Genomic DNA, 19,627 nt, shown 5'->3' with positions numbered 1-19,627 from the left:
CATCCCTTCCTCTAATTTAATTTGTTCTTAATGTAAATAGTTTTAAGTAATTTGAGAGTTTGTATACATTTATATAAAAGTTTATTATTGTTTTCGTTTATGAGTGTGTGTTTTGTATTGGATGCATGTGTTGGACTTTTTCCCTCCCTCCCTCCCAGTAAAGCCTTTTTTAAGACTGCCTCTTAAAATCACTCTATCACCCGCACACTGCCATGCATGTGGCTAGCCATGTAGGTTTCTTTATTCTTTATTCTTCTCTCATCTTCCCTTACAGCTGCCTATGTGCAAGTTCTGATTATTAGGGTGCGTAGTATATACTTGCTCCCCTGATTGCCCTTCCTGTAATGGTCACAACACTTCAGAGAGCATAGTCACAATTTAATTCTTAGCTCATGGCTTCCCAAATTGTGTAGCAGGACCCCAAATGGAATCACAAAAGCTTCACCGGGGAGTAGTCACACATACCTAAAATGGCAGCACTCTATAGGCACCAGCAACATTAATAGTGGAAATCAGTGAGGGGTCCTTGAACGGGTTTCAGTGGTAACAGGAAGCTGTGCATAAGGAGTCACTACAGAGTCTGTGAGCTTGCAAGGACTGATAGGCCCAGTGCAGAGTTTAATTAGTAATTCTGCTGGCACTTGCAGTTCACCAACCTTGAGGGGAGTGGAAGGCTGAGTATGCTTGGGCTGGTGGAGTTTGTCATAGTTCCGCTCTCTCCTCACCCATTACCCAACCTACCCAAACATAAATACATTGTTCCTATTCTCAGCCTGCCATCTGTTCTCTCCAGTTGTTATACATCTTTGGCCTGGAACACAAAGGAAAATGTTTCCATCGACACCTGGAGAGTGGGATGATTAGAGAAGAGGCTGTTTGAATGAAGGGATATTAGTCTGGAGGGGTTTGGAGATTAGATCAGTTGTGGAGGATGAGAGAAAGGGTATAAAGATTGATTGGAGATGTGAGAATAGCTAGGTAGTTAAGTGGGGTCTAAAGGGGGGATATAAGAGATAGGATATGTGGAATGAGAGTGAGGAGGGAATGAGTGAGGAATGACAAAAGATGAGTCGGGGTTATACGAAGAGCTTGGAGTTGAAATGATCAACTGGGGATGCAAAAAGGGCTGAAGGGGTGAGAGAGAAGGGGAGCTGGGGAGGTGAGAAGAGCTGGGGGATGGTAAGGGGAATAAGCAGAAGAACAGAGGTTGAGAGAGTGGGTATGCTGGAGGGGAGGAGGTCTTCTGGGGTGTGGTAGATTGACTAGAAACTAGACTAGAACTCGATGCCAGAATATATTCGACTCACAGCAAACCGCAATGAATTTAAGAAAGTACTGAAAACATATTTATTCACTTGCGCTTATAATATACCTCAATGACCTCCTTAACACTAATATAAGTTTGATAATGTTTTAGTTTGAATGTATTCACACCGTATTTTTAATTTGTTGTATTGCTATGAAATTATGTATGTTTTTATTATGTGCACTGCCTAGATGGATACAATATTATCCCTTTTAAATAAATAAATAAAAATAGAAAGGGTAGAGAATGAGAGAGGGGATCAGCTAGATTGCAATGAGGAAGAGAGTAGAGTGAACGTTGGGGAGGGATCGAACACCTACAAAAGAGTTTTGGTTATCCTTTGGGCTCATGATATTTTTGAAAAGCAAAAAAAATGGGGTGACCTAGGATTCATGTTTGAGAAGACCTATCTTAGGTCTTCAAAGGGCCAAAGAAATGAGTGCAGCCTAACCACAAACACAGATATAGTATATAGAGGGAAACTCTTGTATGCTTCCCCATTACTAAATGCACAGCACAAGGAGACAAGGAGCACACATGAAGTAGCCCTTTTCACTAACAAGAGAGGAGATAAGTCATAGAGATGTGTGAGTAAGAGCTTAATTCACCTGAAGCTAGCTGCTGCTGCAAGTTGGACTAATTTACTTCTATGTCCCAAAAGCTGCAGATGTCAAGGAAAAGATAGGGTATCCTTCTAGGTCACCGGAGTTGGAGTCAAATTCTGCTACAAGCAGCCCAAGACTGTAAGGAGAATGAACATAAACTAGGAGGTAATGATTTCAGCTATTCAACATCTACTGGGGGGGGGGGGAGGGGGAGGGGGGCCAGGGGGGAATTGGTATCTATGCCCTTCACTGGGCTTGAATTATGTTTATAAATGTATGGTACTATACATTATTATAGTCATTACATTCAAGCACTTTATATGCCTTTCCTATATAAACTGCTTACCTTCATAGCCTTCAGAATGTGAGATTTCCATCTCTTCCTTCTTTTCATCTAGATGATCTTCTAGTCCCTCTGGAGGAGGCAAGCCTCTGGTTTAGGCAAGGATATGATGCATGCAACCGGCTAAAGAGATCTCACAGACCTTAGCGGAGTGTTAGAGAAGGCATCTCCCATTTCTGTCCAGACATCGGAAATGTGTTTTGAGCAGGTACTCCTCACAATGTCCTGCAATGGCATATCTAAAGGAGCCCTGTTGAACAAAGCAATTATGGTGGAGTTTCCACATAAATAATTTTTCAAATCTGCTTTGATTAGGGGCTAGTTACAATTGAATGCATTCTTCAGATCCATCATGTACAAACACCATGGTGCTTTAGAATATATCTTACTTCCTGAAGGACAAGTTTCTCTTCTTGGACTTGCTACATTTCATTTTCTTTCTAAAAGGCTCAGAAGACACCTTCAGTAGCACCTGCTGATTGTTTCTTTTAACAGCTATCCTAAGCATTGGTGGTCCTCATCCTGATCCTGTCCTGTTATTAGGGATGTGAATCGTTTTCCATATCGTCTTAACGATAGAAATCGTGTGGCAGGGCAAGAAAATCGTCTTAGGCACGATTTTTTAGTTAAAAAATCGTTAAAAATTGTTTTTTCCGATTAGTGCGCACTAACTCGAGTTAGTGCGCACTAACGGGAGTTAGTGCGCACTAACTGAAAATGATACAATTTGACACTTTTCAGGTCAGTTAAGGTCAGTTTAGGAATTAATATGTATTCCTATTGGCTGCCCTCTTATTTATTCATGTTACCAAGTTTCCTACTGACAGTATATGGGGGATGGGAAATGGAAACAGTTGGTAGCTTGACAAAACAAGTAATGTGATCAGTCAATGTGACTAGAACTTGTGCCCTAACCCTGATACCAGGGGTATTGTGATCTTCCTGCACACAGTGCCCTATCCCTATTAATACCAGGAGTGTTGTGATCTTCCTGCACACAGTGCCCTATCCCTAATACCAGGGGTGTTGTGATCTTCCTGCACACAGTGCCCTATTCCTGATACTGGGGGTGTTGTGACCTTCCTGCACACAGTGCCCTATTCCTGATACCGGGGGTGTTGTGATCTTCTTGCACACATCCCGGTATCAGGGATAGGGCACTGCATGCAGGAAGATCACAACACTCCTGGTATTAATAGGGATAGGGCACTGCATGCAGGAAGATCACAACACTCCTGGTATTAATAGGGATAGGGCACTGCATGCAGGAAGATCACAACACCCCTGGTATCAGGGATAGGACACTGTGTGCAGGAAGATCACAATACCCCGGAGGAGTGAGGGTCAGGCAGCTCCCCCCTGTCTGTGAAGCCAGCCTCTCACTAGTAATGCAGGGAGGGAGCTGTCTCAGACTTCACCATCCTCCCCCCCCCCCCCTCACCCACACACCATTCACTAGCTGGGACATGGGGGAAGTCAGGAGTGAGGGTCAGGCAGCTCCCCCCTGTCTGTGAAGCCAGCCTCTCACTAGTAATGCAGGGAGGGAGCTGTCTCAGACTTCACCATCCTCCCCCCCCCCCTCACCCACACACCATTCACTAGCTGGGACATGGGGGAAGTCAGGAGTGAGGGTCAGGCAGCTCCCCCCTGTCTGTGAAGCCAGCCTCTCACTAGTAATGCAGGGAGGGAGCTGTCTCAGACTTCACCATCCTCCCCCCCCCCTCCCCCACACACCATTCACTAGCTGGGACATGGGGGAAGTCAGGAGTGAGGGTCAGGCAGCTCCCCCCTGTCTGTGAAGCCAGCCTCTCACTAGTAATGCAGGGAGGGAGCTGTCTCAGACTTCACCATCCTCCCCCCCCCCCTCACCCACACACCATTCACTAGCTGGGACATGGGGAAAGTCAGGAGTGAGGGTCAGGCAGCTCCCCCCTGTCTGTGAAGCCAGCCTCTCACTAGTAATGCAGGGAGGGAGCTGTCTCAGACTTCACCATCCTCCCCCCCCCCTCACCCACACACCATTCACTAGCTGGGACATGGGGGAGGTCAGGAGTGAGGGTCAGGCAGCTTCCCCCTGTCTGTGAAGCCAGCCTCTCACTAGTAATGCAGGGAGGGAGCTGTCTCAGACTTCACCATCCTCCCCCCCCCCCTCACCCACACACCATTCACTAGCTGGGACATGGGGGAAGTCAGGAGTGAGGGTCAGGCAGCTCCCCCCTGTCTGTGAAGCCAGCCTCTCACTAGTAATGCAGGGAGGGAGCTGTCTCAGACTTCACCATCCTCCCCCCCCCCCTCACCCACACACCATTCACTAGCTGGGACATGGGGGAAGTCAGGAGTGAGGGTCAGGCAGCTCCCCCCTGTCTGTGAAGCCAGCCTCTCACTAGTAATGCAGGGAGGGAGCTGTCTCAGACTGGTATCAGGGTTAGGGCACTGTGTGCAGGAAGATCACAACACTCCTGATATTAATAGGGATAGGGCACTGTAAGAGATGACTGTAGTAGATTGAATAAAGATCTGATGTTTCTGCTCTCCTCACACCAAACAAAAACAACACACAAGCAGAGAAGCCCTTCTTACAAAGCTGAGCTAGTGAGTTAAGTAGGAGGAAAAGTAAACATACTTGTGCCAGTGTGGCTACTTAAAAAATACACTTACCAACAATCAATTACATATATTTGAACTGTGTACAGTTCCAGCCAGGACCACCTTTCTAAAATGCACAGTGATTGGCAAATTCAACATGCACTAGCATTTCAGGTGCCTGCTAACAAAAATAATAAACAAACAAGTTCTAGTCACGTGAGTGCTGATCATTACATTACTTTTTTTGTCAAGCTTCCAACTGTTTCCATTTCACATCCCTCCAACCATTACCTCAGTATTAGCCTTGGTAACATCAATAGATAAGAGCACAGCCAGCCAATAGGAATACATACATACATATTCATTCCTAAGTGACCTTTACTGACCTGGGAAGTGTGAACACTTTGTTTCATTTTCTGTTGGTGTTCGTTAGTTTCCAGTTCCATTTCCCATCCCCCCAACCATCACCTCAGTGGTAACCTTGGTAACATCAATAGATAAGAGGGCAGCCAGCCAATAGGAACACATATTCATTCCTAACTGACCTTCAGTGACCTGGAAAGTGTTTATTTGTATCATTTTCAGTTAGTGCGCACTAAATCGAGATAGTGCGCACTAACACGATTTAACGATTTTTAACGATAAATCGTTAGAATTTCTAATGTATCGTGTTCTATAACGATTTAAGACGATATAAACATTATCGGACGATAATTTTAATCGTTGAAAAACGATTCACATCCCTACCTGTTATTCATTTTATTCAGAATGGCAGTAATGATATGGCCCATAACATCTTTGACAGTGTTTTTTGTAGCACTTTTCATGTATGGTTTAACAATCTCAAAATCCCATTTAAAAGTGGTATTGCTTTTCTAAAGAGATGACAAAAAACATGTTCTATTCCCACACCATACATGGCTGAAGTCCCAAGATACCCCAAAAACCCATGGGGGTAATTCCCAAAAGGAGTTATATGTGTAAATACTATTATAGCAATTTTCAAAGGCCACTTGCCTACTTAAAATACCTTTTTGTGGGTAAATCCTATGGACAATTCAATGGCATATATTGTAGCAATTTTCAAAAGCCCACTCACGAAGGTAAAATGTTGCGCGTCCCGGCCCCGTTGGTGCCGCGACCGGTCCTACTCACCTCGCGCTACCTTCTACCATCTACCAGCTCCATCTCCTCGTCCCTTGCAGCTACCACCAGTGCCTCTCGCCCTCGGTGTCCCCGGGCAACTCCAGGCCCATCAGGGCCTTCCAACTCGCAACGCTCCTCACGCTGGGGCTCGCAATCCTCCTTGGCATTGGCCCCACCCCTAGGCATGTGCACGTGGACGGCGCGGCCCTTTAAAGGGCCCAGCATGGGAAGACAGTCCGCGGCGCCTGATGATGACCTCATCTAACCTGGATATATAAGGCGAGGCCCAGTCCCCAGAGCCTCGCCTCGGCAATCGGGTCGAAACCTCGGTGTTATTAGTTTGCTGTTCCTTGTTCCCGCATTACCTGCTTCCTTGTTCCAGTCTTGTTCCAGTGCTCCCCTGTTCCTATGTTCCTATCTTGTTCCAGTGCTCCTGCGTCCTGTGTTCCCATGGTCCTTCTGTGTTCCAGCATCTCTCCCGATTCCTGATCTTTGTTCCTCCTCTGTCATACCTCATCGGACTGATTCACGGTACTGACCTCCGCTTGCCTGACCATGTTTGACCGCTGCCTGGAACCGACCTCTGCCTGTCTTCTGACCATGCTTGACCACCACCTGGAAGTGACCTTTGCTTTGGCTGACCACTCTCGGATGGATACCCTGGCTTTGACCCTTGTGCTACACTCGGATACTCTGTTTGCTCCTGTGACCACCAGACCAGCCTGCTCGGACACTGCCCACGGCCTTCTTCAGGCTAGACCAACAGGCGCTACCTATCTCGCCCGGAGGACCTTCATCTCTTGCTGCATTAAGTCTCCGGTAATCCTGGTCTAGGTCTAGCTCCTCTATTCTTCACCAGCCACACACCTTTGCTCGAAGTGGGCACACCTCTCCACTACCTCTCCGGGAGACCCTCTGAGGTCCACCTAAGTCCAGGATGCCCAGGTACCCCAGGGCTCAATCTGCAGAAAACCCGGATTGCTATTGGCGAAGCTAGCCTCTGTCTCCTCGTGTGCTCCGCCTCCTGGTGGCAGGCACTCTCTGGGTCCGACCAGAGGGCCGTATCAATCCTGCACCGAGCCAAGGGTCCACCTCCAGCGCAACATAAAATGCATTTATGTGTATAAAATCCAATTTTAAGTGTGTAAATGCTTTTGAAAATCAGGCTCATAATTTGTCTGGCCTGTGTGGCATAATAATTTCTGTATGTTAATGGGATCACTGTAGTCTTTAACCACAGTCTATAAAAACAAAACAAACAAAAAAAACCAAAAACCTTCTGGGGTTACAGATAAAGCTTAAAGATCACCTTCCTGTGACAAAATGAAATATGGCATTTCTTATCTGTCTTTATTTTAAATATGATGGTGTTGATGTTTTGTTTGCTTAAAGGGACATAATGAGGCTTACTGTAGTGAAGGTAATGAACTTATCCATAACTCCCTTAGCAGAAACATAGCATAGTAGTGGCCTCCTATCAGCTGGTACTCTACATTATCTGTGTCTAGCTACAGACAATTAAATCCAACCATAATATCTGCTGGGAACAGCGAACATTGAAAATTCATTTTAGCTTCTAGCCCAAAAAATGGTCACTAAATAACCCTCTGAGGAAATTTACAGTATGTCCTCTGATTTTTATTTGATTCTTTAGGTGTTCTGTTCATAAATGATTCATGATTGTTTGGATTTATAGCAATTATTCATGTCATGGTTAGATTCAATCCACCCTCTTCATATTACAAAGTGATGCTCTTTGGTTTCTCCTCCAGATGTGTCAATATACTTCTGGTCTTCTTTAACATTATCTCATGTATGTAGGTACTGAATTTTCACCAGATCTGAGTCCTATGGCCCTTTAGGCCAAGTTATCTAGCGAATCATATGGTGAAATTAGAATTCATCTTTTGCAGAAACAGACTTCATTCATTTTTCATGTTTTATGATACAAGACCATTTTTTAAATCTAGTATCTTGAATCTCTGAGGCCTTCACCCATCTGTTAACATATCAGGCATCACCTTCCTTTCACAAGACACTATTTATTCCTATCTCTTCTTTTTATTTTTAGAATCTTATTGATATGGTATATTCTATCCTGGTGAAGGTTGACTTTCTGTATTTCTTCAAGATAAAAAGACCCTTGAACAACTTCCTCGCAATAATCTTGTGTCTAATACATTGTTTTCTGCCCCCCTGTTTAAAGCATATGACATTATTAATATTGCATCAGTTCCTGTTTGTTCATAACCTGTTTCAAATTCTCCTTCATTTATTAACAGTCTGTCACGATTCCCTTTGTCAAAAAGAGGCTTAGAAGATTCTTGTTTGTTGTTATCACTGTAGACTGATTTCCAAATCCACAATGACTGGCCTAGTCTGTATTGTTCTATGAAAGCTATGATTAAAGAAAATAAGTATATAAGATTTGTCATACTGGTCGGACCAAAGGTCTGTCAAGTCCAGTATCCTGTTTAAAACAGTGGCTAATAGAGGTCACAAGTACCTGGCAGGATCCCAAAAAGTAGATTCTATGCTGTTTATCCCAGGGATAAGCAGTGGATTTCCCCAAGTCTCCCTTAATAATCGTTTATGCACTTTTCCTCCAGGAATTTGTCCAAACCTTTTTTAAACCCAGGTACATTAGCAGCTTTCACTAAATCCTCTGGCAATGAATTCCAGAGCCTAATTATGCATTAAGTATAAAAGCTATTTTCTCCTATTTCTTTTAACTTCATTGTATGTCCCGTAGTCTTTGTACTTTTTGAAAGAATAAACAATCAATTTGCATTCACTCATTCTATTCCACCCATTATTTTATAGACCTCTGTCATATTTCTTCAAGCTGAAAAGGTCTAACCTCCTTAGCCTTTTTCTATAGGGGAATCACTCCATCTCTTTTGTCACTTTGGTTGCCCTTGTCTGTACCTTTTCCATTTCTGCTACAGTATATATCCTTTTTTTATATACAGCACCAGAATTGCATACAATATTCATGATGTGGATGCCCCATAGAGCAATATAAATGTGTTATGATATTCTCTGTTTTATTCTCTATTCCTTTCCTAATAATTCCTAGCATTCTATTTGCTTTCTTAGCTGTTGTCACACACAGATTTCAAAATATTATCAATGATGATGCCTAGATCCTTTTCCTGAGTGGTAACTCCTAATGTGGAACCTTGCAGTGTGTAGCTATAATTTGGATTGCTCATCCCTAAGTGCATCATTTTGCATTTCGTCCACATTAAATATTATCTGCCATTTGTACACCCAGTCTCCCAGCCTTGCAAGGTTCTCTTGCAAATTCTCACAATCCTCTTTTGATTTAACAACTTTGAATAATTTTGTGTTATCTGAAAATGTGATCACCTCATTCGTGTTCCCATTTCTAGGTCATTTGTAAATATGTTAAAAAGCAGTGGTCCCACTATTCATCTTTCTCCATCGAAAAAATTGACCATTTAACCCCCTCTCTGTTTTCTATCGTTTAACCATTTCTCAATCCAAAATAGGACATTGCCTTCTATCCCATGACTTTTTAATTTCCTCAAAAGTTTCTCATAAGGGAATTTGTCAAATGAATCCAGAAATACCATTTCAACTGGCTTGCCTTTATATACATGTTTATTTATACCTTAAAAAAAATAGCAGATTGGTGAGGAAGACTTCCCTTAGCTAAATCCATGTTGGCTTTGTACCATTAAATTATGACTATTTATAAATTCAGTAAATTTGTTCTTTTTGATAGTTTCTACCATTTTGCCTGGCACTGTTATCAGGCTTATTAGTTTGTAGTTACCTGGATCACTCAAACTCTTTTTAAAAATTGACATTACATTGGCAATCCTCCAATCTTCATATACTGTAGATGATTCTAAAAGTAGTTTACAAATTAATAATAGTATGTCTGCAATTTCATTTTTCAGTTCTTTCAACACTCTAGGATGTATTCCATCTGGTCCAGGTGATTTGCTACTCTTTAGTTTGTCAATTTGCCTTATTATATCTTCCAGGTTTACTGAGATTTGTTTCACTTTCTCTGAGTCATCACCTTTAAATATAATTTCTGGCATGGTTATCTGCCTATTGCTTTTCTCAGTAAAGGCTGAAGCACAGAATTCACAGGGACATTAATTTTCAAACAGGTGTAAGGGCACACATATAAATGTGTATATGGGCATGTGGCCAGATATGTGGCTATATTATATCCTGGCAATCATACATCACATTGGGAATCATGAAAAACCATAACCTTGTGAATTTACCCCACTAATTTCAACCTATACTATACAGTATATATTTTTAAATTTTTTACACACACATTATGTATTTTATAAAATATTATTTATTAATTTATTGCACTTCTTCCATTTGTAAACATCACATGTATTTATTACAAAAATGTTATCATTGATTTATTATATTTCATACCTTGATAACCATCACAAAATGTATTATAAACACATTATCTTCATAGTGCATACCAATCACAACTGGAGTAGATATGTCAATATGATCATCACATTACAATTTAACACACATTTTTTTAAACAAATGGACATGTACTAACCCATTACCCCATACATACTACCCACATTCATACTTCATACATTCATAAAAAACTTAATTCCATAAAATCTAAAGATGCTCATATATCTTCTTCAAATGCCAGAGGGTTCTGCCCCTTTCTTCAATGATATTCACCCCTTTCTTTAGCGATGTTCACCCCTTCTTTAGCGATGTTCACCCCAACAAGGTGCTTTGTTCACCCACTCAGGGATTCATCAGGGGAGATCTATAACCACCTCCTGAATACCATGGGGGTTGAATGTTGGGGTTGAATGGGAGGCATTTTATTGAATCAGTTGGGGTTATATCAATTGAGTACTGCGAACACTTTGAAAGATTTATTGAGGGATCAATTGGATTGCTTTGAATATTGGTATTGTGGGTAGTATGGGGTACATGGTGGTATATGGTTGTATTATGTGATGATGAGGTTGGTGGAGTTTTTTCTTTGGTTGAATGTGTGGATGTGATGGATTATTATAGTGTGGTTATATGTTTGGGGATTCCTTAAGTCTATGTGTGGTGTGAGTGTTGAGTAATATTGGTAGATGGATGATATGTTTTGGTTTGCATTGTGTATTTATGTGTGTGAGGTGGTGTATTGTTGTTATTAATCTTTGTGCGCCCAATAGGCGTGGCCACCAAGGGATATGTGGGTGAGTATAGTTATGGTTCGCATTGTGCGTTTGTGTGCGTGAGGAGGTGTGCTGTGAGTGATTGGTTGTCCCATGCGTCTGTGAGCGTGACAACATTTAGTGCATCCGATAGGCATGGCCATCAGGTAAGACGTTTGTGTGCATGAGGAGGTGAAGTAGCGATTGGTGGTCCCATGCGTCTGTGAGCGTGATTATGTGTAGCGCGTCCAATAGGCGTGGCCATCGGGTAAGATGCAGGTGAGTGGTGATTAGATTCATGGTTTGTGCAGGTAGTTTTCAGGTGAGGTGTGTGTTTTTTGATTCGGGTGAAGGCTATGTGGAGGATGTTGATTGGTTCTGAGATCCCTCAAATACCCAGTTGGGTAAGGGAGTTTGTTGGTGAAAGAGTTGTGAGATATATCGGTGGTGGAGATATCGGCGGTCCGTGAGCTGGAATCAAGATGATGCAGAAGCATTTCTTACCCAGTGGTCATTTTTTATGAATATAGCTAGTAAATATTTTCAATCTGTGAGTATGAATCGAGTCGGTGGGTCCCTTGTATGGTGTTGGGTTAATATTATATATTACGGTTGGTTTGCATTTCAGATAAGAATTGTCTAATAGCACCCCAATAGTTGCGGTGATGTTCGGCTGTGTATGAAATGTTTAGTGCACTGGAGTCGCTTTATGTGAGGTGTATAGCCCATTCATCAAAGTTTGAGTTTAATTGTGGGAGTATAGGGACATAATGAAGACTGTGCAGTTTTGAGATTGAGTGGTTATGTCAATAGTATTTTCTATCTTTTTTTAGTGGATATTGGGAAAGTAGTAAGTGAGTGGTGTGGACATATATCTGGGACTGTTTAATCAAATAAGTTGGTCTTAAAGGTGGAATATATTATGTGGTATTTAATTGGTGGACGGTTGTTAAGTGGTGGGGATGTTAATTGATTCTTTTTATATATGTTCTAGGAGTTTGCTTATAAGTGGGGTTAATACTATGATATTCAGGAGGTGGTTATAGATCTCCCCTGACGAAGCCCTGAGAGGGTGAAACAAGGCACCTTGTTGGGGTGAACATCGCTAAAGAAGGGATGAACATCGCTAAAGAAGGCGTGAACATCGCTAAAGAAAGGGGTGAATATCATTGAAGAAAGGGGCAGAACCCTGCGGCATTTGAAGAAGATATATGAGCATCTTTAGATGTTATGGGATTAAGTTTTTTATGAATGTATGAAGTATGAATGTGGGTACTGGGTAGTATGTATGGGGTAATGGGTTAGTACATGTCCATTTGTTTAAAAAAATGTGTGTTAAATTGTAATGTGATGATCATATTGACATATCCACGCCAGTTGTGATTGGTATGCACTATGAAAATAATGTGTTTGTAATAAATTTTGTGATGGTTATCAAGGTATGAAATGTAATAAATCAATGATAACATTTTTGTAATAAATACATAAAATACATAATATGTGTGTAAAAATGTTTAAAAATATATACTGTATAGTGTAGGTTGAAATTAGTGGGGTAAATTCACAAGGTTATAGTTTTTCATGATTCCCATTGTGATATATGATTGCTAGTATAATTAGGGGATCTAACATATTCTCTCATGGATTGGTATATTATATCCTGCACACACATATGAATGTGTGTTATAAAATAGCCCTGGTATGTGTATGTGTGCTCCTAATTTTAAGCTTGTACATGCACAGCAGCGTAAGTCAGTTTTAGGACACGCAAGTGAGGGGAATTTTATAATAAATGTGCTTCCAGCCCATGGCCAGTTTTACCAGTTCATCCACCAGTTTGCCCATTCTAGACCTAGGCACTCCAAACTCTCCTGGTTCTTTAGCCTGCACTCTCCCCAGTTAACCCAGACCCCTCAAACACTTCAGAGATGCCTGGAAATAGTTTTATAAAGACTTAGACCTCCTCCATAGCAGAAGTAAATTTGCACTCAATTATAACTGGGCACACACCTAGACTCATAACTAATTTTACTCATATTTCTTGGCCATACCCTAAAACACCTATGCCCTGCCCACATTCTGTCCCTTTTTTCCTGATGCAAGATCGTTGCGTTTTGGTACTGTGCACACATGTGGATGGCTTATAAAATCCGGTGGACATGTACATGTGCTACATGCTCTCTTATCTCCCAATTTTGGCACATGCCCAGCTTTTAAAATTCAGCTTTTATTTTCTCCACTATGGCCTTGTCTTCCTTAAGTGGCCTTTTTACTCCTTGATCAGCTAGTGATCCAACTGACTCCCTCGATTTCTGCTTTGAATGTACCTGGAAATGTTGTTATTATGAGTTTTTCTTCCATGGCAAGATTCCTTTCAAATTTTCTTTGCCTTCTTTAGCTGTGTACAAAAGTCTTGATATCAAAAAGTATTGTGTGATATAAAGTATTGCCATGTTTTGGATTTTAAGGTCTTGCCAAACCTTTCCTCCATTCCTGCTTTAACATTATTTTTGGGCACAAAATTGTGAACACACTCTGAGGTAGATTTTAAAAACATACGTGCACGTACTTTTGTTCGCGCACCAAGCCAGGCCACGCCTCCGGACTGCCCACATGCCCTCGGGCACGCTCCCGACCCCTAACCGTGCCCCCTGGCCACGCCCATGACCGCCCCTTTTTGGAAGCCCCGGGACTTACGCGCGTCCCGGGGCTTGCGCGCGCTGCCGAGCCTATGCAAAACAGGCTCGGCGCGCGCAGGGGGGGTTTGGGGTAGGTTTTCAGGGGGTACGCGCATATCTTATGCGCGTACCCCTTTGAAAATCTACCCCACTGTGTTTTAACAAGTTCTTTTAGAGAGTTATTTAAAGACTATTTACCCTTATCTATTTGTATGTTATTGGGAATATGACCACTTTCAAATATATTTTGAAATGTCCTTCTCACTTATTGTGCTGTCTTTATATTTAGACTCACAACCAATGCATATTTTGACAAGATATCTCTCACTGGCTGTTACGCTTGGGGGTGGACCCTTGTCCTGGGACAGTGCGGGGACTGCCCCCAGGGGGCGGAGCACGGAAGGAAACAGAGGCAGTGTACAGCTTCACCACTGGAAGCCCAAGGTCCCCCCGGGAGGAGCCCGTAGGGACCCGGGCCACTTGGACTTAGGTGGGCCTCGCAGGGTCTGCTGGGAGAGTGGAAGTCCGGCGTGCCCACAGACACTAGGGGAGCGCTATTGGGTTCGAGGCTGGAGACTGGTTGAAGCAAGGAGAACCAGAACAGTGATGGAGAAGACAAGGCTAGGGACAGAGCCAGAATCTATGGACAAGGTCAGGCAGGCAAAGGTCAAAGTCCAGAAGTCAATCCGAGGAGTGGTCAATGAAGCAGAGGTCAGGAGCCGGAGGTCAGATGAGGTCAAAGACGGACAGAGGTCCCGAGGCAGGTAGCAGGCAGGCAGAATAGTCTAGGAACAAGCTGAGGTCTTGAGGCAGGCGGCAGACAGGCAGGCAGGTCAAGGAGCAAGCTGAGGTCTTGGGGCAGATGGCAGGCAGGCAGGCAGGTCAAGGAACCAGCTGAATCAGTACCAATGAGACAGTCTGAGGTACGACTAGGGAGACAGACAGATGAACGCAGGAATAAGCAGGACTCATGCAAGGGCAATCTCAGGAACAAACCAACCCGATTGCCAAGGCAAGGAATTGAAGCCAGGGACTTCCTTATAACAGGGAATCAATCAGGGTGTGCCGCAGAACTAAGACCCGCCCTGGGGCCTACATAAGACTGGATTGTCCGCGCACGTGCGTGTAGGGGCGTGGTCAGTATCGCTGAGGATGCCGAGCCTCAGCGTGAGGCCTGGCATGCAGTGGAAGGCCCAGCGACTGCCGTCGCAGGACACCTGGGCCTAGCTGGACTGGCAACCACTGCGAGGGAGGTCGGCCCAGGACCCGCTATGGAACCACGGAGGTGAGCGGACCCGTGAGCGGGACGGCCTCAGGCGGGGCGCGTAACACTGGCATTGTAGCTACTGTAGGCGCGTAACACTGGCATTGTAGCTACTGTTATAACCGAACAAGGCAGACATATCAACTAAACCAATTTCTGACATGATCATTTTGTTTCTTTTAAAATTTAGCCTATCAGGTCTATATGAAGAATAATAATCTTGTTCTATAAACCATTTGGCTATTTGTTTTCTGAGCACTTTTTTATTACATTTTTTAACAGCCTGAACAAAAGGATTTACCCCACAAAAACTCCCTACTGCTATATGCATTGACACAGAGGTGAATTTTCAAAAGATGCCTGCATGAAAAATAGCACACCCACACATAAAATAACACATACATGAATACATTCTATTTTAAAATTTGCAACATACACAAATAAGAACATAAGAACATAAGAAATTGCCATGCTGGGTCAGACCAAGGGTCCTTCAAGCCCAGCATCCTGTTTCAACAGAGGCCAAACCAGGGCACAGAACCTGCCAATTACTCAAACACCAAGAAGATCCCATGCTACTGATGCAATTAATAAATCAGGGATTGCAAGTACATTTATGCATACAAAAAAGGGGTGGGCCAGGGTGTTCTGAGAAGGAGTCCACATTTACACACGTTTGTTGCTATTTTACAACCTGCCAAAGTGACACACATAAGCCTTTTACTTGTGCATATTTACTTCTGTTCAATATTTGGTGTAAGGAATTTTAAGTATCTTAAAAGTAAAAAAATGACTGAGAAACGGTTCTGGTTAAAATGGGGAGACTTTAAACAGAAGAGTCAGGAGGGTCTGGGTGAACTGGTAGATAATTGGTAAAACTGGTAATTTCATTGCCACACAACTGTTGGAAAATTCCCTGACTTACATATATAAAAACCAAGTTACGGGGGTGGAGGATAAAAGCATCTGTATAACGCAAATAAAATCTATTCACTTATACCTTCAAAATTCAAAGTACAAATATGTGTATATATTATTTGTGCATACTTATCCAGCTAAAGCCTGATTTATCCGGTTATGCAGCACCTTTATCCAGAGAAATTGTGCTTTTGTTAAACTTTTACAACTATCTTACAAACTCAACTAAATCCGAAAACTGCTATTTAGATGGACATATTGATCTTTTCAGATATATCCAGCTCAGTGTTGCATAAATAGGAACCTATCCGGATAAGTGCTGTTTCTTTTCTGGATAAGTTCGGATTTGTATAGCTTATGGTTTTTACATACGCGAACATATATAAACATACATATACTGATATTATATACGTGTGTATTTAATTTACATGGAGGTTATAAAATACACACATATATGGGTGCATGTGAGTGGTTTTGAAAGTTATCCTCATAGAGTTTAAAACTGTTTTGTTCACTTTACTTTTCAAGCCAGTAGTTTCAGAATGGTGATGCGGAATAGAGGAGTAACCTAGTGGTTAGAGCAGGAGACTAGTGTTCAAGTCTCACTGTCACTCCTGGTGACCTTAGGCAAGTCACTTTACCCTCCATTGCCTCTGGTACCAATTTAGATTATAAGCCCTCTGGGGATAGGGAAATAACAACAGTACCTGAATCTAATCCACTTTGAAGTGTGGAAAAAAAGTACAAAAAGCAGAATATAAAAATCTAAAATAAATAATAAAATTCTACCTGGTCTGTCACCTCAAGCTTCACTTTTTCTGAATTTCTTAAATATTCCTAATCCAGTTATTAATCATAAAATGCTCTCATTCTTTTGTGTACTACAATGGCTATGCTGAGACTTTGGTCTGATTCCTGACAGGCAGATGCATTGTGTATGCACATTTTCATAGAAACCTCATGAACAGGGAGAGAGAAACAGGAGAGAAGGAGGGATTTCTCCCTGTCACTATCTTATGAGAAGCACAGATTGAGAGGGACTGAGCTCCTGCTATACCACAGGTCACCCTTTAGCAGAAACCTGGAATTCTGAATCAGGAGCCCTGTTTCTATTGGTGTCACAAGCCCTATAAGCACTAACTTGGACATCCAGGTCAGGAAGCCCCCAATCCTATTTCATAGATTACCCAGTGGCTAGTCTGAATCACAGGTACCTGGCAATTTCCTAATTGTTGATCTATTTCTTGTATCTTATCCCCAGGCTAAGCACTGGTTTTCCCAAGTCTACCTGGCTAATAACTATTTAAGGACTTTTCCTTCAGGAACTTGTCCAATCCTCTTTTGAATCCCACTATGCTAGTTGCTTGAGCACATCCTCTGGCAACAGATTCATTCGCCTGATTGTGTGCTGAGTGAAAAAAATACTTACTGTGATTTGTTTTAAATCTGCTGGTTGCTAGTTTCAAGGAATATTGCCTAGTCCAAATGTTTTTTGAAAAGGTAAATAATCATTCCCTAGTTACCCATTCCATCTCACTCATGATTTTATAAATTTCAATAATATTTCCTCACAGTTGTCTCTTTTCCAAGCTAAAGATTCATAATCTACTTAGCCTTTTTCTATTAGGGAACTTTTCCATCCCTGTTATCATTTATTTCATCCTTTTCTGTACATTTCCTGTGTCCGCTATGTATTTGTTTTTTTTTAGATGGAGTGACCAGAACTGCACACAATACTCGAGGAGCGGTCACATCTTGGATCTATATAAAGGCATCATGATAGTCTCAGTTTTGTTGCAATTTCTAATTCCTAACTTTCTATTTGCTTATTTGGCTGCTGCTGCACACTGAGTCATAACTTTCAAAGTATTGTCCTGAAGTACTCCAATGCCTTTTTCCAAGGTGGTTATTCCTAACACAGGATCCAGCATCATGTACTTTTCGTTGGGATTATTTTTTTCCTATGTGCATTACTTTGCAATTGTCCACATTAAATTGCATTGGCAATTTAGAAGCCCAGTCTCCAAATTTCACAAGGTCCTCCTGCAGTTTTTCATAATCTTTTGACTTTTTAACAACTCAAAACAATTTTGTATCTTCTGCAAATTTAGTCACTTCATTCATTGTTCCTTTCTACAGATCATTTATGAATATAGCACAGATCTCAATATCGACCGCTAGGGCACTTCACTAATGACCTTTCTCCATTTGGAAAACTGACCATTTAGACCTACTCTTTGTTTCCTGTCTTTTATCCAGTAACAAATCCAAAATTGGATGCTGTATCTGATACCATGACTTGAGAAGTCTTTGTCAAATGCATTCTGAAAATCGAAATACACTATGGGCCGTATTTTAAAAGCTGGTGCGCCGGGCCTATTTTATATATATATTTTATATATATATTTTAAATTTGCAGATGATACAAAATTATTTAGAGTAGTTGAATCACAAGCAGACTGTGATACATTGCAGGAGGACCTTGCAAGACTTGAAGATTGGGCATCCAAATGGCAGGTGAAATTTAATGTGCACAAGTGCAAGGTGTTGCATATAGGGAAAAATAACCGTTGCTGTAGTTACACGATGTTAGGTTCCATATAAGGAGCTACCACCCAGGAAAAAGATCTAGGCATCATAGTGGGAAATACTTTAAAATCGTCAGCTCAGTGTGCTGCAGCAGTCAAAAAAGCAAATAGAATGTTAGGAATTATTAGGAAGGGAATGGTTAATAGAACGGAAAATGTCATAATGCCTCTATATCGCTCCATGGTGAGACCACACCTTGAATACTGTGTACAATTCTGGTCGCCGCATCTCAAAAAAGATATAGTTGCGATGGAGAAGGTACAGAGAAGGGCAACCAAAATGATAAAGGGGATGGAACAGCTTCCCTATGAGGATAGGCTGAAGAGATTAGGGCTGTTCAGCTTGGAGAAGAGACGGCTGAGGGGGGATATGATAGAGGTCTTTAAGATCATGAGAGGTCTTGAACGAGTAGATGTGACTCGGTTATTTTCTCTTTCAAATAATAGAAGGACTAGGGGGCATTCCATGAAGTTAGCAAGTAGCACATTTAAGACTAATCGGAGAAAATTCTTTTTCACTCAATGCACAATAAAGCTCTGGAATTTGTTGCCAGAGGATGTGGTTAGTGCAGTTAGTGTAGCTGGGTTCAAAAAAGGTTTGGATAAGTTCTTGGAGGAGAAGTCCATTAATGGCTATTAATCAATTTTACTTAGGGAATAGCCACTGCTATTAATTGCATCAGTAGCATGGGATCTTCTTAGTGTTTGGGTAATTGCCAGGTTCTTGTGGCCTGATTTTGGTCTGTTGGAAACAGGATGCTGGGCTTGATGGACCCTTGGTCTGACCCAGCATGGCAATTTCTTATGTTCTTATGTTCTTATAAAGGCCCGGTGACATGCGTAAAGTCCCGGGACGCATCTAAGCCCTGGGGCTTTACTAAAAGGGTGGTTCGGGGGGCGGGGAGGTCTAGGGGCGGGGCCAGAGGTCTCCGACACGGTGGACATTTGCGGCTGTGTTGGAGGATCGCATGTCGGCAGGGTGCTGGTGTGCACAACCTGCGCCTGCC

The sequence above is a fragment of the Rhinatrema bivittatum genome, chromosome 3 (genome assembly GCF_901001135.1).
Source record: "Rhinatrema bivittatum chromosome 3, aRhiBiv1.1, whole genome shotgun sequence".
In the NCBI taxonomy this organism is placed as follows: Eukaryota; Metazoa; Chordata; class Amphibia; order Gymnophiona; family Rhinatrematidae; genus Rhinatrema; species Rhinatrema bivittatum.
Note: the sequence above shows the minus strand (reverse complement) of the source record.